Genomic DNA, 21,330 nt, shown 5'->3' on the forward strand with positions numbered 1-21,330 from the left:
TTCTTGTGGAATTGGCAAAGTGATATTTAGAAGCCCATAGAGGGCTATGGTGAAAAAGGAAATATCCTCAGATGAAATTTGGAAAGAAGCTTTCTGAGAAACTGCTAAGGGTTCGGTTAATTCATCTCACAGAGTTACATCTGTATTTCGTGGATCTCTTTGCTAGCCTTATTTCTGTGGAATCTGAGAACAGATATTTCGGATCCCTTTGAAAACTATAGGGCCAAAGGAAATATCCTCCGATAACAAAGAGAAAGAAGCTTTCTGAGAAACTTCTTTGCGTTCTGTGAAATCATCTCACAGAGTTACAGCTTTCCCCTCAAGAAGCCTTTCGCTAAGACAGTTCTTGTGGAATTGGCAAAGTGATATTTGTAAGCCCATAGAGGGCTATGTTGAAAAAGTATATATCCTCAGACGAAATCTGGAAAGAAGCTTTCTGAGAAACTGCCTAGTGTTCTGTTGATTCATCTCAAAGAGTTACATCTGTATTTCGTGGATCTCTTTGCTAGCCTTATTTCTGTGGAATCTGAGAACAGATATTTCGGATCCCTTTGAAGACTATAGGGCCAAAGGAAATATCCTCCGATAACAAAGAGAAAGAAGCTTTCTGAGAAACTTCTTTGTGATCTGTGAAATCATCTCACAGAGTTACAGCTTTCCCCTCAAGAAGCCTTTCGCTAAGACAGTTCTTGTGGAATTGGCAAAGTGATATTTGGAAGCCCATAGAGGGCTATGGTGAAAAAGGAAATATCCTCAGATGAAATCTGGAAAGAAGCTTTCTGAGAAACTGCTTAGTGTTCTGTTAATTCATCTCACAAAGTTACATCTGTATTTCGTGGATCTCTTTGCTAGCCTTATTTCTGTGGAATCTGAGAACAGATATTTCGGATCCCATTGAAGACTATAGGGCCAAAGGAAATAACCTCCGATAACACAGAGAAAGAAGCTTTCTGAGAAACTTCTTTGTGTTCTGTAAAATCATCTCACAGAGTTACAGCTTTCCCCTCAAGAAGCCTTTCGCTAAGACAGTTCTTGTGGAATTGGCAAAGTGATATTTGGAAGCCCCTAGAGGGCTATGGTGAAAAAGGAAATCTCCTCAGATGAAATCTGGAAAGGAGATTTCTGAGAAACTGCTTAGTGTTCGGTTCATTCGTCTCACAGAGTTACATCTGTATTTCGTGGATCTCTTTGCTAGCCTTATTTCTGTGGAATCTGAGAACAGATATTTCGGATCCCTTTGAAGACTATAGGGCCAAAGGAAATATCCTCCGATAACAAAGAGAAAGAAGCTTTCTGAGAAACTTCTTTGTGTTCTGTGAAATCATCTCACAGAGTTACAGCTTTCCCCTCAAGAAGCCTTTCGCTAAGACAGTTCTTGTGGAATTGGCAAAGTGATATTTGGAAGCCCATAGAGGGCTATGGTGAAAAAGGAAATATCCTCAGATGAAATCTGGAAAGAAGATTTCTGAGAAACTGCTTAGTGTTCTGTTCATTCATCTCACAGAGTTACATCTATATTTCGTGGATCTCTTTGTTAGCCTTATTTTTGTGGAATCTGAACACCGATATTTCGGATCCCTTTGAAGACCATAGGGCCAAAGGAAATATCCTCCGATAACAAAGAGAAAGAAGCTTTCTGAGAAACTTCTTCGCGTTCTGTGAAATCATCTCACAGAGATACAGCTTTCCCCTCAAGAAGCCTTTCGCTAAGACAGTTCTTGTGGAATTGGCAAAGTGATATTTGGAAGCCCATAGAGGGCTATGGTGAAAAAGGAAATATCCTCAGATGAAATCTGGAAAGAAGCTTTCTGAGAAACTGCTTAGTGTTCTGTTCATTCATCTCACAGAGTTACATATATACTTCGTGGATCTCTTTGTTAGCCTCATTTTTGTGGAATCTGAACACCGATATTTCGGATCCCTTTGAAGACCATAGGGCCAAAGGAAATATCCTCCGATAACAAAGAGAAAGAAGCGTTCTGAGAAACTTCTTCGCGTTCTGTGAAATCATCTCACAGAGTTACAGCTTTCCCCTCAAGAAGCCTTTCGCTAAGACAGTTCTTGTGGAATTGGCAAAGTGATATTTGGAAGCCCATAGAGGGCTATGTTGAAAAAGTATATATCCTCAGATGAAATCTGGAAGAAGCTTTCTGTGAAACTGCTTAGTGTTCTGTTAATTCATCTCAAAGAGTTACATCTGTATTTCGTGGATCTCTTTGCTAGCCTTATTTCTGTGGAACCTGAGAACAGATATTTCGGATCCCATTGAAGACTATAGGGCCAAAGGAAATATCCTCCGATAACAAAGAGAAAGAAGCTTTCTGAGAAACTTCTTTGCGTTCTGTGAAATCATCTCACAGAGTTACAGCTTTCCCCTCAAGAAGCCTTTCGCTAATTCAGTTCTTGTGGAATTAGCAAAGTGATATTTGGAAGCCCATAGAGTGCTATGGTGAAAAAGGAAATATCCTCAGATGAAATCTGGAAAGAAGCTTTCTGAGAAACTGCTTAGTGTTCTGTTAATTCATCTCACAGATTTACATCTGTATTTCGTGGATCTCTTTGCTAGCCTTATTTCTGTGGAATCTGAGAACAGATATTTCGGATCCCTTTGAAGACCATAGGGCCAAAGGAAATATCCTCCGATAACAAAGAGAAAGAAGCTTTCTGACAAACCTCTTTGCGTTCTGTGAAATCATCTCACAGAGTTACAGCTTTCCCCTCAAGAAGCCTTTCGCTAAGACAGTTCTTGTGGAATTGGCAAAGTGATATTTGGAAGCCCATAGAGGGCTATGGTGAAAAAGGAAATATCCTCAGATGAAATCTGGAAAGAAGATTTCTGAGAAACTGCTTAGTGTTCTGTTCATTCATCTCACAGAGTTACATCTATATTTCGTGGATCTCTTTGTTAGCCTTATTTTTGTGGAATCTGAACACCGATATTTCGGATCCCTTTGAAGACCATAGGGCCAAAGGAAATATCCTCCGATAACAAAGAGAAAGAAGCTTTCTGAGAAACTTCTTCACGTTCTGTGAAATCATCTCACAGAGATGCAGCTTTCCCCTCATGAAGCCTTTCGCTAAGACAGTTCTTGTGGAATTGGCAAAGTGATATTTGGAAGCCCATAGAGGGCTATGGTGAAAAAGGAAATATCCTCAGATGAAATCTGGAAAGAAGCTTTCTGAGAAACTGCTTAGTGTTCTGTTCATTCATCTCACAGAGTTACATCTATATTTCGTGGATCTCTTTGTTAGCCTCATTTTTGTGGAATCTGAACACCGATATTTCGGATCCCTTTGAAGACCATAGGGCCAAAGGAAATATCCTCCGATAACAAAGAGAAAGAAGCTTTCTGAGAAACTTCTTCGCGTTCTGTGAAATCATCTCACAGAGTTACAGCTTTCCCCTCAAGAAGCCTTTCGCTAAGACAGTTCTTGTGGAATTGGCAAAGTGATATTTGGAAGCCCATAGAGGGCTATGTTGAAAAAGTATATATCCTCAGATGAAATCTGGAAGAAGCTTTCTGTGAAACTGCTTAGTGTTCTGTTAATTCATCTCAAAGAGTTACATCTGTATTTCGTGGATCTCTTTGCTAGCCTTATTTCTGTGGAACCTGAGAACAGATATTTCGGATCCCATTGAAGACTATAGGGCCAAAGGAAATATCCTCCGATAACAAAGAGAAAGAAGCTTTCTGAGAAACTTCTTTGCGTTCTGTGAAATCATCTCACAGAGTTACAGCTTTCCCCTCAAGAAGCCTTTCGCTAAGACAGTTCTTGTGGAATTGGCAAAGTGATATTTGGAAGCCCCTAGAGGGCTAAGGTGAAAAAGGAAATATCCTCAGATGAAATCTTCAAAGAAGCTTTCTGAGAAATTGCTTAGTGTTCGGTTAATTCATCTCAGCGAGTTACATCTGTATTTCGTGGATCTCTTTGCTAGCCTTATTTCTGTGGAATCTGAGAACAGATATTTCGGATCCCTTTGAAGATATTGGGCCAAAGGAAATATCCTACGATAACACAGAGAAAGAAGCTTTTGGAGAAACTTCTTTGTGTTCTGTGTAATCATCTCACAGAGTTACAGATTTCCCCTCAAGAAGCCTTTCGCTAAGACAGTTCTTGTGGAATTGGCAAAGTGATATTTGGAAGCCCACAGAGGGCTATGGTGAAAAAGGAAATATCCTCAGATGAATTCTGGAAAGAAGCTTTCTGAGAAACTGCTTAGTGTTCTGTTAATTCTTCTCAGAGAGTTACATCTGTATTTCGTGGATCTCTTTGCTAGCCTTATTTCTGTGGAATCTGAGAACAGATATTTCGGATCCCTTTGAAGACTATAGGGCCAAAGGAAATATCCTCCGATAACAAAGAGAAAGAAGCTTTCTGAGAAACTTCTTTGCGTTCTGTGAAATCATCTCAGAGAGTTACAGCTTTCACCTCAAGAAGCCTTTCGCTAAGACAGTTCTTGTGGAATTGGCAAAGTGATATTTGGAAGCCCATAGAGGGCTACGTTGAAAAAGTATATATCCTCAGATGAAATCTGGAAAGAAGCTTTCTGAGAAACTGCTTAGTGTTCTGTTGATTCATCTCAAAGAGTTACATCTGTATTTCGTGGATCTCTTTGCTAGCCTTATTTCTGTGGAATCTGAGAACAGATATTTCGGATCCCTTTGAAGACTATAGGGCCAAAGGAAATATCCTCCGATAACAAAGAGAAAGAAGCTTTCTGAGAAACTTCTTTGTGTTCTGTGAAATCATCTCACAGAGTTACAGCTTTCCCCTCAAGAAGCCTTTCGCTAAGACAGTTCTTGTGGAATTGGCAAAGTGATATTTGGAAGCCCATAGAGGGCTATGGTGAAAAAGGAAATATCCTCAGATGAAATCTGGAAAGAAGGTTTCTGAGAAACTGCTTAGAGTTCTCTTCATTCATCTCACAGAGTTACATCTGTATTTCGTGGATCTCTTTGCTAGCCTTATTTCTGTGGAATCTGAGAACAGATATTTCGGATCCCATTGAAGACAATAGGGCCGAAGGAAATATCCTCCGATTACAAAGAGAATGAAGATTTCTGAGAAACTTCTTTGCGTTCTGTGAAATCATCTCACAGAGTTACAGCTTTCCCCTCAAGAAGCCTTTCGCTAAGACAGTTATTTTGGAATTGGCAAAGTGATATTTGGAAGCCCATAGAGGGCTTTGGTGAAAAAGGAAATATCCTCAGATGAAATCTAGAAAGCAGATTTCTGAGAAACTGCTTAGTGTTCTGTTCATTCATCTCACAGAGTTACATCTATATTTCGTGGATCTCTTTGTTAGCCTTATTTTTGTGGAATCTGAACACCGATATTTCGGATCCCTTTGAAGACCATAGGGCCAAAGGAAATATCCTCCGATAACAAAGAGAAAGAAGCTTTCTGAGAAACTTCTTCGCGTTCTGTGAAATCATCTCACAGAGATACAGCTTTCCCCTCAAGAAGCCTTTCGCTAAGACAGTTCTTGTGGAATTGGCAAAGTGATATTTGGAAGCCCATAGAGGGCTATGGTGAAAAAGGAAATATCCTCAGATGAAATCTGGAAAGAAGCTTTCTGAGAAACTGCTTAGTGTTCTGTTCATTCATCTCACAGAGTTACATCTATATTTCGTGGATCTCTTTGTTAGCCTTATTTTTGTGGAATCTGAACACCGATATTTCGGATCCCTTTGAAGACCATAGGGCCAAAGGAAATATCCTCCGATAACAAAGAGAAAGAAGCGTTCTGAGAAACTTCTTTGCGTTCTGTGAAATCATGTCAGAGAGTTACAGCTTTCACCTCAAGAAGCCTTTCGCTAAGACAGTTCTTGTGGAATTGGCAAAGTGATATTTGGAAGCCCATAGAGGGCTATGTTGAAAAAGTATATATCCTCAGATGAAATCTGGAAAGAAGCTTTCTGAGAAACTGCTTAGTGTTCTGTTGATTCATCTCAAAGAGTTACATCTGTATTTCGTGGATCTCTTTGCTAGCCTTATTTCTGTGGAATCTGAGAACAGATATTTCGGATCCCTTTGAAGACTATAGGGCCAAAGGAAATATCCTCCGATAACAAAGAGAAAGAAGCTTTCTGAGAAACTTCTTTGTGTTCTGTGAAATCATCTCACAGAGTTACAGCTTTCCCCTCAAGAAGCCTTTCGCTAAGACAGTTCTTGTGGAATTGGCAAAGTGATATTTGGAAGCCCATAGAGGGCTATGGTGAAAAAGGAAATATCCTCAGATGAAATCTGGAAAGAAGGTTTCTGAGAAACTGCTTAGAGTTCTCTTCATTCATCTCACAGAGTTACATCTGTATTTCGTGGATCTCTTTGCTAGCCTTATTTCTGTGGAATCTGAGAACAGATATTTCGGATCCCATTGAAGACAATAGGGCCGAAGGAAATATCCTCCGATTACAAAGAGAATGAAGATTTCTGAGAAACTTCTTTGCGTTCTGTGAAATCATCTCACAGAGTTACAGCTTTCCCCTCAAGAAGCCTTTCGCTAAGACAGTTATTGTGGAATTGGCAAAGTGATATTTGGAAGCCCATAGAGGGCTTTGGTGAAAAAGGAAATATCCTCAGATGAAATCTGGAAAGCAGATTTCTGAGAAACTGCTTAGTGTTCTGTTCATTCATCTCACAGAGTTACATCTATATTTCGTGGATCTCTTTGTTAGCCTTATTTTTGTGGAATCTGAACACCGATATTTCGGATCCCTTTGAAGACCATAGGGCCAAAGGAAATATCCTCCGATAACAAAGAGAAAGAAGCTTTCTGAGAAACTTCTTGGCGTTCTGTGAAATCATCTCACAGAGATACAGCTTTCCCCTCAAGAAGCCTTTCGCTAAGACAGTTCTTGTGGAATTGGCAAAGTGATATTTGGAAGCCCATAGAGGGCTATGGTGAAAAAGGAAATATCCTCAGATGAAATCTGGAAAGAAGCTTTCTGAGAAACTGCTTAGTGTTCTGTTCATTCATCTCACAGAGTTACATCTATATTTCGTGGATCTCTTTGTTAGCCTCATTTTTGTGGAATCTGAACACCGATATTTCGGATCCCTTTGAAGACCATAGGGCCAAAGGAAATATCCTCCGATAACAAAGAGAAAGAAGCGTTCTGAGAAACTTCTTCGCGTTCTGTGAAATCATCTCACAGAGTTACAGCTTTCCCCTCAAGAAGCCTTTCGCTAAGACAGTTCTTGTGGAATTGGCAAAGTGATATTTGGAAGCCCATAGAGGGCTATGTTGAAAAAGTATATATCCTCAGATGAAATCTGGAAGAAGCTTTCTGTGAAACTGCTTAGTGTTCTGTTAATTCATCTCAAAGAGTTACATCTGTATTTCGTGGATCTCTTTGCTAGCCTTATTTCTGTGGAACCTGAGAACAGATATTTCTGATCCCATTGAAGACTATAGGGCCAAAGGAAATATCCTCCGATAACAAAGAGAAAGAAGCTTTCTGAGAAACTTCTTTGCGTTCTGTGAAATCATCTCACAGAGTTACAGCTTTCCCCTCAAGAAGCCTTTCGCTAATTCAGTTCTTGTGGAATTAGCAAAGTGATATTTGGAAGCCCATAGAGTGCTATGGTGAAAAAGGAAATATCCTCAGATGAAATCTGGAAAGAAGCTTTCTGAGAAACTGCTTAGTGTTCTGTTAATTCATCTCACAGATTTACATCTGTATTTCGTGGATCTCTTTGCTAGCCTTATTTCTGTGGAATCTGAGAACAGATATTTCGGATCCCATTGAAGACCATAGGGCCAAAGGAAATATCCTCCGATAACAAAGAGAAAGAAGCTTTCTGACAAACCTCTTTGCGTTCTGTGAAATCATCTCACAGAGTTACAGCTTTCCCCACAAGAAGCCTTTCGCTAAGACAGTTCTTGTGGAATTGGCAAAGTGATATTTGGAAGCCGCTAGAGGGCTAAGGTGAAAAAGGAAATATCCTCAGATGAAATCTTCAAAGAAGCTTTCTGAGAAACTGCTTAGTGTTCGGTTAATTCATCTCAGCGAGTTACATCTGTATTTCGTGGATCTCTTTGCTAGCCTTATTTCTGTGGAATCTGAGAACAGATATTTCGGATCCCTTTGAAGATAGTGGGCCAAAGGAAATATCCTACGATAACACAGAGAAAGAAGCTTTTGGAGAAACTTCTTTGTGTTCTGTGTAATCATCTCACAGAGTTACAGATTTCCCCTCAAGAAGCCTTTCGCTAAGACAGTTCTTGTGGAATTGGCAAAGTGATATTTGGAAGCCCACAGAGGGCTATGGTGAAAAAGGAAATATCCTCAGATGAATTCTGGAAAGAAGCTTTCTGAGAAACTGCTCAGTGTTCTGTTAATTCTTCTCAGAGAGTTACATCTGTATTTCGTGGATCTCTTTGCTAGCCTTATTTCTGTGGAATCTGAGAACAGATATTTCGGATCCCTTTGAAGACTATAGGGCCAAAGGAAATATCCTCCGATAACAAAGAGAAAGAAGCTTTCTGAGAAACTTCTTTGCGTTCTGTGAAATCATCTCAGAGAGTTACAGCTTTCACCTCAAGAAGCCTTTCGCTAAGACAGTTCTTGTGGAATTGGCAAAGTGATATTTGGAAGCCCATAGAGGGCTATGTTGAAAAAGTATATATCCTCAGATGAAATCTGGAAAGAAGCTTTTTGAGAAACTACTTAGTGTTCTGTTGATTCATCTCAAAGAGTTACATCTGTATTTCGTGGATCTCTTTGCTAGCCTTATTTCTGTGGAATCTGAGAACAGATATTTCGGATCCCTTTGAAGACTATAGGGCCAAAGGAAATATCTTCCGATAACAAAGAGAAAGAAGCTTTCTGAGAAACTTCTTTGTGTTCTGTGAAATCATCTCACAGAGTTACAGCTTTCCCCTCAAGAAGCCTTTCGCTAAGACAGTTCTTGTGGAATTGGCAAAGTGATATTTGGAAGCCCATAGAGGGCTATGGTGAAAAAGGAAATATCCTCAGATGAAATCTGGAAAGAAGATTTCTGAGAAACTGCTTAGTGTTCTGTTCATTCATCTCACAGAGTTACATCTATATTTCGTGGATCTCTTTGTTAGCCTTATTTTTGTGGAATCTGAACACCGATATTTCGGATCCCTTTGAAGACCATAGGGCCAAAGGAAATATCCTCCGATAACAAAGAGAAAGAAGCTTTCTGAGAAACTTCTTCACGTTCTGTGAAATCATCTCACAGAGATACAGCTTTCCCCTCAAGAAGCCTTTCGCTAAGACAGTTCTTGTGGAATTGGCAAAGTGATATTTGGAAGCCCATAGAGGGCTATGGTGAAAAAGGAAATATCCTCAGATGAAATCTGGAAAGAAGCTTTCTGAGAAACTGCTTAGTGTTCTGTTCATTCATCTCACAGAGTTACATCTATATTTCGTGGATCTCTTTGTTAGCCTCATTTTTGTGGAATCTGAACACCGATATTTCGGATCCCTTTGAAGACCATAGGGCCAAAGGAAATATCCTCCGATAACAAAGAGAAAGAAGCGTTCTGAGAAACTTCTTCGCGTTCTGTGAAATCATCTCACAGAGTTACAGCTTTCCCCTTAAGAAGCTTTTCGCTAAGACAGTTCTTGTGGAATTGGCAAAGTGATATTTGGAAGCCCATAGAGGGCTATGTTGAAAAAGTATATATCCTCAGATGAAATCTGGAAGAAGCTTTCTGTGAAACTGCTTAGTGTTCTGTTAATTCATCTCAAAGAGTTACATCTGTATTTCGTGGATCTCTTTGCTAGCCTTATTTCTGTGGAACCTGAGAACAGATATTTCGGATCCCATTGAAGACTATAGGGCCAAAGGAAATATCCTCCGATAACAAAGAGAAAGAAGCTTTCTGAGAAACTTCTTTGCGTTCTGTGAAATCATCTCACAGAGTTACAGCTTTCCCCTCAAGAAGCCTTTCGCTAAGACAGATCTTGTGGAATTGGCAAAGTGATATTTGGAAGCCCCTAGAGGGCTAAGGTGAAAAAGGAAATATCCTCAGATGAAATCTTCAAAGAAGCTTTCTGAGAAATTGCTTAGTGTTCGGTTAATTCATCTCAGCGAGTTACATCTGTATTTCGTGGATCTCTTTGCTAGCCTTATTTCTATGGAATCTGAGAACAGATATTTCGGATCCCTTTGAAGATATTGGGCCAAAGGAAATATCCTACGATAACACAGAGAAAGAAGCTTTTGGAGAAACTTCTTTGTGTTCTGTGTAATCATCTCACAGAGTTACAGATTTCCCCTCAAGAAGCCTTTCGCTAAGACAGTTCTTGTGGAATTGGCAAAGTGATATTTGGAAGCCCACAGAGGGCTATGGTGAAAAAGGAAATATCCTCAGATGAATTCTGGAAAGAAGCTTTCTGAGAAACTGCTTAGTGTTCTGTTAATTCTTCTCAGAGAGTTACATCTGTATTTCGTGGATCTCTTTGCTAGCCTTATTTCTGTGGAATCTGAGAACAGATATTTCGGATCCCTTTGAAGACTATAGGGCCAAAGGAAATATCCTCCGATAACAAAGAGAAAGAAGCTTTCTGAGAAACTTCTTTGCGTTCTGTGAAATCATCTCAGAGAGTTACAGCTTTCACCTCAAGAAGCCTTTCGCTAAGACAGTTCTTGTGGAATTGGCAAAGTGATATTTGGAAGCCCATAGAGGGCTATGTTGAAAAAGTATATATCCTCAGATGAAATCTGGAAAGAAGCTTTCTGAGAAACTGCTTAGTGTTCTGTTGATTCATCTCAAAGAGTTACATCTGTATTTCGTGGATCTCTTTGCTAGCCTTATTTCTGTGGAATCTGAGAACAGATATTTCGGATCCCTTTGAAGACTATAGGGCCAAAGGAAATATCCTCCGATAACAAAGAGAAAGAAGCTTTCTGAGAAACTTCTTTGTTTTCTGTGAAATCATCTCACAGAGTTACAGCTTTCCCCTCAAGAAGCCTTTCGCTAAGACAGTTCTTGTGGAATTGGCAAAGTGATATTTGGAAGCCCATAGAGGGCTATGGTGAAAAAGGAAATATCCTCAGATGAAATCTGGAAAGAAGGTTTCTGAGAAACTGCTTAGTGTTCTCTTCATTCATCTCACAGAGTTACATCTGTATTTCGTGGATCTCTTTGCTAGCCTTATTTCTGTGGAATCTGAGAACAGATATTTCGGATCCCATTGAAGACCATAGGGCCGAAGGAAATATCCTCCGATTACAAAGAGAATGAAGATTTCTGAGAAACTTCTTTGCGTTCTGTGAAATATCTCACAGAGTTACAGCTTTCCCCTCAAGAAGCCTTTCGCTAAGACAGTTATTGTGGAATTGGCAAAGTGATATTTGGAAGCCCATAGAGGGCTTTGGTGAAAAAGGAAATATCCTCAGATGAAATCTGGAAAGAAGATTTCTGAGAAACTGCTTAGTGTTCTGTTCATTCATCTCACAGAGTTACATCTATATTTCGTGGATCTCTTTGTTAGCCTTATTTTTGTGGAATCTGAACACCGATATTTCGGATCCCTTTGAAGACCATAGGGCCAAAGGAAATGTCCTCCGATAACAAAGAGAAAGAAGCTTTCTGAGAAACTTCTCGGCGTTCTGTGAAATCATCTCACAGAGATACAGCTTTCCCCTCAAGAAGCCTTTCGCTAAGACAGTTCTTGTGGAATTGGCAAAGTGATATTTGGAAGCCCATAGAGGGCTATGGTGAAAAAGGAAATATCCTCAGATGAAATCTGGAAAGAAGCTTTCTGAGAAACTGCTTAGTGTTCTGTTCATTCATCTCACAGAGTTACATCTATATTTCGTGGATCTCTTTGTTAGCCTTATTTTTGTGGAATCTGAACACCGATATTTCGGATCCCTTTGAAGACCATAGGGCCAAAGGAAATATCCTCCGATAACAAAGGGAAAGAAGCGTTCTGAGAAACTTCTTCGCGTTCTGTGAAATCATCTCACAGAGTTACAGCTTTCCCCTCAAGAAGCCTTTCGCTAAGACAGTTCTTGTGGAATTGGCAAAGTGATATTTGGAAGCCCATAGAGGGCTATGTTGAAAAAGTATATATCCTCAGATGAAATCTGGAAGAAGCTTTCTGTGAAACTGCTTAGTGTTCTGTTAATTCATCTCAAAGAGTTACATCTGTATTTCGTGGATCTCTTTGCTAGCCTTATTTCTGTGGAACCTGAGAACAGATATTTCGGATCCCATTGAAGACTATAGGGCCAAAGGAAATATCCTCCGATAACAAAGAGAAAGAAGCTTTCTGAGAAACTTCTTTGCGTTCTGTGAAATCATCTCACAGAGTTACAGCTTTCCCCTCAAGAAGCCTTTTGCTAATTCAGTTCTTGTGGAATTAGCAAAGTGATATTTGGAAGCCCATAGAGTGCTATGGTGAAAAAGGAAATATCCTCAGATGAAATCTGGAAAGAAGCTTTCTGAGAAACTGCTTAGTGTTCTGTTAATTCATCTCACAGATTTACATCTGTATTTCGTGGATCTCTTTGCTAGCCTTATTTCTGTGGAATCTGAGAACAGATATTTCGGATCCCATTGAAGACCATAGGGCCAAAGGAAATATCCTCCGATAACAAAGAGAAAGAAGCTTTCTGACAAACCTCTTTGCGTTCTGTGAAATCATCTCACAGAGTTACAGCTTTCCCCACAAGAAGCCTTTCGCTAAGACAGTTCTTGTGGAATTGGCAAAGTGATATTTGGAAGCCCCTAGAGGGCTAAGGTGAAAAAGGAAATATCCTCAGATGAAATCTTCAAAGAAGCTTTCTGAGAAACTGCTTAGTGTTCGGTTAATTCATCTCAGCGAGTTACATCTGTATTTCGTGGATCTCTTTGCTAGCCTTATTTCTGTGGAATCTGAGAACAGATATTTCGGATCCCTTTGAAGATAGTGGGCCAAAGGAAATATCCTACGATAACACAGAGAAAGAAGCTTTTTGAGAAACTTCTTTGTGTTCTGTGTAATCATCTCACAGAGTTACAGATTTCCCCTCAAGAAGCCTTTCGCTAAGACAGTTCTTGTGGAATTGGCAAAGTGATATTTGGAAGCCCACAGAGGGCTATGGTGAAAAAGGAAATATCCTCAGATGAATTCTGGAAAGAAGCTTTCTGAGAAACTGCTTAGTGTTCTGTTAATTCTTCTCAGAGAGTTACATCTGTATTTCGTGGATCTCTTTGCTAGCCTTATTTCTGTGGAATCTGAGAACAGATATTTCGGATCCCTTTGAAGACTATAGGGCCAAAGGAAATATCCTCCGATAACAAAGAGAAAGAAGCTTTCTGAGAAACTTCTTTGCGTTCTGTGAAATCATCTCAGAGAGTTACAGCTTTCACCTCAAGAAGCCTTTCGCTAAGACAGTTCTTGTGGAATTGGCAAAGTGATATTTGGAAGCCCATAGAGGGCTATGTTGAAAAAGTATATATCCTCAGATGAAATCTGGAAAGAAGCTTTCTGAGAAACTGCTTAGTGTTCTGTTGATTCATCTCAAAGAGTTACATCTGTATTTCGTGGATCTCTTTGCTAGACTTATTTCTGTGGAATCTGAGAACAGATATTTCGGATCCCTTTGAAGACTATAGGGCCAAAGGAAATATCCTCCGATAACAAAGAGAAAGAAGCTTTCTGAGAAACTTCTTTGTGTTCTGTGAAATCATCTCACAGAGTTACAGCTTTCCCCTCAAGAAGCCTTTCGCTAAGACAGTTCTTGTGGAATTGGCAAAGTGATATTTGGAAGCCCATAGAGGGCTATGGTGAAAAAGGAAATATCCTCAGATGAAATCTGGAAAGAAGCTTTCTGAGAAACTGCTTAGTGTTCTGTTAATTCATCTCACAAAGTTACATCTGTATTTCGTGGATCTCTTTGCTAGCCTTATTTCTGTGGAATCTGAGAACAGATATTTCGGATCCCATTGAAGACTATATGGCCAAAGGAAATAACCTCCGATAACACAGAGAAAGAAGCTTTCTGAGAAACTTCTTTGTGTTCTGTGAAATCATCTCACAGAGTTACAGCTTTCCCCTCAAGAAGCCTTTCGCTAAGACAGTTCTTGTGGAATTGGCAAAGTGATATTTGGAAGCCCCTAGAGGGCTATGGTGAAAAAGGAAATCTCCTCAGATGAAATCTGGAAAGGAGATTTCTGAGAAACTGCTTAGTGTTCGGTTCATTCGTCTCACAGAGTTACATCTGTATTTCGTGGATCTCTTTGCTAGCCTTATTTCTGTGGAATCTGAGAACAGATATTTCGGATCCCTTTGAAGACTATAGGGCCAAAGGAAATATCCTCCGATAACAAAGAGAAAGAAGCTTTCTGAGAAACTTCTTTGTGTTCTGTGAAATCATCTCACAGAGTTACAGCTTTCCCCTCAAGAAGCCTTTCGCTAAGACAGTTCTTGTGGAATTGGCAAAGTGATATTTGGAAGCCCATAGAGGGCTAGGGTGAAAAAGGAAATATCCTCAGATGAAATCTGGAAAGAAGGTTTCTGAGAAACTTCTTAGTGTTCTCTTCATTCATCTCACAGAGTTACATCTGTATTTCGTGGATCTCTTTGCTAGCCTTATTTCTGTGGAATCTGAGAACAGATATTTCGGATCCCATTGAAGACCATAGGGCCGAAGGAAATATCCTCCGATTACAAAGAGAATGAAGATTTCTGAGAAACTTCTTTGCGTTCTGTGAAATCATCTCACAGAGTTACAGCTTTCCCCTCAAGAAGCCTTTCGCTAAGACAGTTCTTGTGGAATTGGCAAAGTGATATTTGGAAGCCCATAGAGGGCTATGTTGAAAAAGTATATATCCTCAGATGAAATCTGGAAGAAGCTTTCTGTGAAACTGCTTAGTGTTCTGTTAATTCATCTCAAAGAGTTACATCTGTATTTCGTGGATCTCTTTGCTAGCCTTATTTCTGTGGAACCTGAGAACAGATATTTCGGATCCCATTGAAGACTATAGGGCCAAAGGAAATATCCTCCGATAACAAAGAGAAAGAAGCTTTCTGAGAAACTTCTTTGCGTTCTGTGAAATCATCTCACAGAGTTACAGCTTTCCCCTCAAGAAGCCTTTTGCTAATTCAGTTCTTGTGGAATTAGCAAAGTGATATTTGGAAGCCCATAGAGTGCTATGGTGAAAAAGGAAATATCCTCAGATGAAATCTGGAAAGAAGCTTTCTGAGAAACTGCTTAGTGTTCTGTTAATTCATCTCACAGATTTACATCTGTATTTCGTGGATCTCTTTGCTAGCCTTATTTCTGTGGAATCTGAGAACAGATATTTCGGATCCCATTGAAGACCATAGGGCCAAAGGAAATATCCTCCGATAACAAAGAGAAAGAAGCTTTCTGACAAACCTCTTTGCGTTCTGTGAAATCATCTCACAGAGTTACAGCTTTCCCCACAAGAAGCCTTTCGCTAAGACAGTTCTTGTGGAATTGGCAAAGTGATATTTGGAAGCCCCTAGAGGGCTAAGGTGAAAAAGGAAATATCCTCAGATGAAATCTTCAAAGAAGCTTTCTGGGAAACTGCTTAGTGTTCGGTTAATTCATCTCAGCGAGTTACATCTGTATTTCGTGGATCTCTTTGCTAGCCTTATTTCTGTGGAATCTGAGAACAGATATTTCGGATCCCTTTGAAGATAGTGGGCCAAAGGAAATATCCTACGATAACACAGAGAAAGAAGCTTTTTGAGAAACTTCTTTGTGTTCTGTGTAATCATCTCACAGAGTTACAGATTTCCCCTCAAGAAGCCTTTCGCTAAGACAGTTCTTGTGGAATTGGCAAAGTGATATTTGGAAGCCCACAGAGGGCTATGGTGAAAAAGGAAATATCCTCAGATGAATTCTGGAAAGAAGCTTTCTGAGAAACTGCTTAGTGTTCTGTTAATTCTTCTCAGAGAGTTACATCTGTATTTCGTGGATCTCTTTGCTAGCCTTATTTCTGTGGAATCTGAGAACAGATATTTCGGATCCCTTTGAAGACTATAGGGCCAAAGGAAATATCCTCCGATAACAAAGAGAAAGAAGCTTTCTGAGAAACTTCTTTGCGTTCTGTGAAATCATCTCAGAGAGTTACAGCTTTCACCTCAAGAAGCCTTTCGCTAAGACAGTTCTTGTGGAATTGGCAAAGTGATATTTGGAAGCCCATAGAGGGCTATGTTGAAAAAGTATATATCCTCAGATGAAATCTGGAAAGAAGCTTTCTGAGAAACTGCTTAGTGTTCTGTTGATTCATCTCAAAGAGTTACATCTGTATTTCGTGGATCTCTTTGCTAGACTTATTTCTGTGGAATCTGAGAACAGATATTTCGGATCCCTTTGAAGACTATAGGGCCAAAGGAAATATCCTCCGATAACAAAGAGAAAGAAGCTTTCTGAGAAACTTCTTTGTGTTCTGTGAAATCATCTCACAGAGTTACAGCTTTCCCCTCAAGAAGCCTTTCGCTAAGACAGTTCTTGTGGAATTGGCAAAGTGATATTTGGAAGCCCATAGAGGGCTATGGTGAAAAAGGAAATATCCTCAGATGAAATCTGGAAAGAAGCTTTCTGAGAAACTGCTTAGTGTTCTGTTAATTCATCTCACAAAGTTACATCTGTATTTCGTGGATCTCCTTGCTAGCCTTATTTCTGTGGAATCTGAGAACAGATATTTCGGATCCCATTGAAGACTATATGGCCAAAGGAAATAACCTCCGATAACACAGAGAAAGAAGCTTTCTGAGAAACTTCTTTGTGTTCTGTGAAATCATCTCACAGAGTTACAGCTTTCCCCTCAAGAAGCCTTTCGCTAAGACAGTTCTTGTGGAATTGGCAAAGTGATATTTGGAAGCCCCTAGAGGGCTATGGTGAAAAAGGAAATCTCCTCAGATGAAATCTGGAAAGGAGATTTCTGAGAAACTGCTTAGTGTTCGGTTCATTCGTCTCACAGAGTTACATCTGTATTTCGTGGATCTCTTTGCTAGCCTTATTTCTGTGGAATCTGAGAACAGATATTTCGGATCCCTTTGAAGACTATAGGGCCAAAGGAAATATCCTCCGATAACAAAGAGAAAGAAGCTTTCTGAGAAACTTCTTTGTGTTCTGTGAAATCATCTCACAGAGTTACAGCTTTCCCCTCAAGAAGCCTTTCGCTAAGACAGTTCTTGTGGAATTGGCAAAGTGATATTTGGAAGCCCATAGAGGGCTAGGGTGAAAAAGGAAATATCCTCAGATGAAATCTGGAAAGCAGGTTTCTGAGAAACTGCTTAGTGTTCTCTTCATTCATCTCACAGAGTTACATCTGTATTTCGTGGATCTCTTTGCTAGCCTTATTTCTGTGGAATCTGAGAACAGATATTTCGGATCCCATTGAAGACCATAGGGCCGAAGGAAATATCCTCCGATTACAAAGAGAATGAAGATTTCTGAGAAACTTCTTTGCGTTCTGTGAAATCATCTCACAGAGTTACAGCTTTCCCCTCAAGAAGCCTTTCGCTAAGACAGTTATTGTGGAATTGGCAAAGTGATATTTGGAAGCCCATAGAGGGCTTTGGTGAAAAAGGAAATATCCTCAGATGAAATCTGGAAAGAAGATTTCTGAGAAACTGCTTAGTGTTCTGTTCATTCATCTCACAGAGTTACATCTATATTTCGTGGATCTCTTTGTTAGCCTTATTTTTGTGGAATCTGAACACCGATATTTCGGATCCCTTTGAAGACCATAGGGCCAAAGGAAATATCCTCCGATAACAAAGAGAAAGAAGCTTTCTGAGAAACTTCTTCGCGTTCTGTGAAATCATCTCACAGAGTTACAGCTTTCCCCTCAAGAAGCCTTTCGCTAAGACAGTTCTTGTGGAATTGGCAAAGTGATATTTGGAAGCCCATAGAGGGCTATGTTGAAAAAGTATATATCCTCAGATGAAATCTGGAAAGAAGCTTTCTGAGAAACTGCTTAGTGTTCTGTTAATTCATCTCAAAGAGTTACATCTGTATTTCGTGGATCTCTTTGCTAGCCTTATTTCTGTGGAATCTGAGAACAGATATTTCGGATCCCTTTGAAGACTATAGGGCCAAAGGAAATATCTTCCGATAACAAAGAGAAAGAAGCTTTTTGAGAAACTTCTTTGTGTTCTATGAAATCATCTCACAGAATTACAGCTTTCCCCTCAAGAAGCCTTTCGCTAAGACGGTTCTTGTGGAATTGGCAAAGTGATATTTGGAAGCCCATAGAGGGCTATGGTGAAAAAGGAAATATCCTCAGATGAAATCTGGAAAGAAGCTTTCTGAGAAACTGCTTAGTGTTCTGTTAATTCATCTCACAGAGTTACATCTGTATTTCTTGGATCTCTTTGCTAGCCTTATTTCTGTGGAATCTGAGAACAGGTATATCAGATCCTATTGAAGACTATGGGGCCAAAGGAAATATCCTCCGATAACAAAGAGAAAGATGCTTTCTAAGAAACTTCTGTGCGTTCTGTGAAATCATCTCACAGAGTTACAGCTTTCCCCTCAAGAAGCCTTTCGCTAAGACAGTTCTTGTGGAATTGGCCAAGTGATATTTGGAAGCCCATAGAGGGCTATGGTGAAAAAGGAAATATCCTCAGATGAAATCTGGAAAGAAGCTTTCTGAGAAACTGCTTAGTGTTCGGTTAATTCATCTCACAGAGTTACATCTGTATTTCGTGGATCTCTTTGCTAGCCTTATTTCGGTGGAATCTGAGAACAGATATTTCGGATCCCTTTAAAGAGTATAGGGCCAAAGGAAATATCCTCGGATAACAAAGAGAAAGAAGCTTTCTGAGAAACTTCTTTGCTTTCTGTGAAATCACCTCACAGAGTTACAGCTTTCCCCTCAAGAAGCCTTTCGCTAAGACAGTTCTTGTGGAATTGGCAAAGTTATATTTGGAAGCCCATAGAGGGCTATGTTGAAAAAGGATATATTCTCAGATGAAATCTGGAAAGAAGCTTTCTGAGAAACTGCTTAATGTTCTGTTAATTCATCTCAAAGAGTTACATCTGTATTTCGTGGATCTCTTTGCTAGCCTTATTTCTGTGGAACCTGAGAACAGATATTTCGGATCCCATTGAAGACTGTAGGGCCAAAGGAAATATCCTCCGATAACAAAGAGAAAGAAGCTTTCTGAGAAACTTCTTTGCGTTCTCTGAAATCATCTCACAGAGTTACAGCTTTCCCCTCAAGAAGCCTTTCGCTAAGACAGTTCTTGTGGAATTGGCAAAGTGATATTTGGAAGCCCATAGAGGGCTATGGTGAAAAAGGAAATATCCTCAGATGAAAAATGGAAAGAAGCTTTCTGAGAAACTGCTTAGTGTTCGGTTAATTCACCTCACAGAGTTACATCTGTATTTCGTGGATCTCTTTGCTAGCCTTATTTCTGTGGAATCTGAGAACAGATATTTCGGATCCCATTGAAGACTATAGGGCCAAAGGAAATATCCTCCGATTACAATGAGAAAGAAGATTTCTGAGAAACTTCTTTGCGTTCTGTGAAATCAGCTCACAGAGTTACAGATTTCCCCTCAAGAAGCCTTTCGCTAAGACAGAACTTGCGGAATTGGCAAAGTGATATTTGGAAGCCCATAGAGGGCTATGGTGAAAAAGGAAATATCCTCAGATGAAATCTGGAAAGAAGCTTTCTGAGAAACTGCTTAGTGTTCTGTTATATCATCTCACAGAGTTACATCTGTATTTCTTGGATCTCTTTGCTAGCCTTATTTCTGTGGAATCTGAGAACAGGTATTACAGATCCCATTGAAGACTATAGGGCCAAAGGAAATATCCTCCGATAACAAAGAGAAAGAAGCTCTCTGAGAAACTTCTGTGCGTTCTGTGAAATCATCTCACAGAGTTACAGCTTTCCCCTCAAGAAGCCTTTCGCTAAGACAGTTCTTGTGGAATTGGCAAAGTGATATTTAGAAGCCCATAGAGGGCTATGGTGAAAAAGGAAATATCCTCAGATGAAATTTGGAAAGAAGCTTTCTGAGAAACTGCTAAGGGTTCGGTTAATTCATCTCACAGAGTTACATCTATATTTCGTGGATCTCTTTGTTAGCCTTATTTCCTTGGAATCTGAGAACCGATATTTCGGATCCCATTGAAGACCATAGGGCCAAAGGAAATATCCTCCGATAACAAAGAGAAAGAGGCTTTCTGAGAAACTTCTTTGCGTTCTGTGAAATCATCTCACAGAGTTACAGCTTTCCCCTCAAGAAGCCCTTCGCTAAAACAGTTCTTGTGGATTTGGCAAAGTGATATTAGGAAGCCCTTAGAGGGCTACGGTGAAAAAGGAAATATCCTCAGATGAAATCTGGAAAGAAGCTTTCTGAGAAACTGCTTAGTGTTCTGTTCATTCATCTCACAGAGTTACATCTGTATTTCCTGGATCTCTTTGCTAGCCTTATTTCTGTGGAATCTGAGAACAGATATTTCGGATCCCATTGAAGACCACAGGGCCAAAGGAAATATCCTCCGATTACAAAGAGAAAGAAGATTTCTGAGAAACTTCTTTGCGTTCTGTGAAATCATCTCACAGAGTTACAGCTTTCCCCTCAAGAAGCCTTTCTCTAAGACAGTTATTGTGGAATTGGCAAAGTGATATTTTGAAGCCCATAGAGAGCTATGGTGAAAAAGGAAATATCCTCAGATGAAATCTGGAAAGAAGCATTCTGAGAAACTGCTAAGTGTTCGGTTAATTCATCTCACAGAGTTACATCTGTATTTCCTGGATCTCTTTGCTAGCCTTATTTCTGTGGAATCTGAGAACAGATATTTCGGATCCCTTTGAAGACTATAGGGCCAAAGGAAATATCCTCCGATAACAAAGAGCAAGAAGCTTTCTGAGAAACTTCTTGGCGTTCTGTGAAATCATCTCACAGAGTTACAGCTTTCCCCACAAGAAGCCTTTCGCTAAAACAGTTCTTCTGGAATTGGCAAAGTGATATTTGGAAGCCCATAGAGGGCTATGTTGAAAAAGGATATATTCTCCGATGAAATCTGGAAAGAAGCTTTCTGAGAAACTGCTTAATGTTCTGTTAATTCATCTCAAAGAGTTACATCTGTATTTCGTGGATCTCTTTGCTAGCCTTATTTCTGTGGAACCTGAGAACAGATATTTCGGATCCCATTGAAGACTGTAGGGCCAAAGGAAATATCCTCCGGTAACAAAGAGAAAGAAGCTTTCTGAGAAACTTCTTTGCGTTCTGTGAAATCATCTCACAGAGTTACAGCTTTCCCCTCAAGAAGCCTTTCGCTAAGACAGTTCTTGTGGAATTGGCAAAGTGATATTTGGAAGCCCATAGAGGGCTATGGTGAAAAAGGAAATATCCTCAGATGAA

This window comes from Macaca nemestrina, chromosome 15 (genome assembly GCF_043159975.1).
Source record: "Macaca nemestrina isolate mMacNem1 chromosome 15, mMacNem.hap1, whole genome shotgun sequence".
In the NCBI taxonomy this organism is placed as follows: Eukaryota; Metazoa; Chordata; class Mammalia; order Primates; family Cercopithecidae; genus Macaca; species Macaca nemestrina.